We start from the raw sequence: 300 nt of genomic DNA, 5'->3' as shown, positions 1-300 counted from the left end.
TATATATATATATCTTAAACTTAAATTTGGTGTTTATTGATTGGACACAATTCTAAATCAAATCTATTTGTACTATAAAATGCTAAAGAAATAGCCAAAAATTCATACTGACTTAAAATAGTAGCATATTGCAATAAGATGTTGACTCAGCAAATTTCAACGATTTTAGCGATTGGTTAAAAATTGTCGCTTTAATGTTTGTTATTAAGTATTAACTACAAGATACTAACCAATAGAACTTTTCCTCAAACAAATTTAGCGTAGAGTTTCTTTTCATTGAAACATCATTCATATAGAAAC

The sequence above is a fragment of the Amaranthus tricolor genome, chromosome 4, assembly GCF_026212465.1.
Source record: "Amaranthus tricolor cultivar Red isolate AtriRed21 chromosome 4, ASM2621246v1, whole genome shotgun sequence".
Taxonomy (NCBI): Eukaryota; Viridiplantae; Streptophyta; class Magnoliopsida; order Caryophyllales; family Amaranthaceae; genus Amaranthus; species Amaranthus tricolor.
This window is presented reverse-complemented; position numbering follows the sequence as displayed.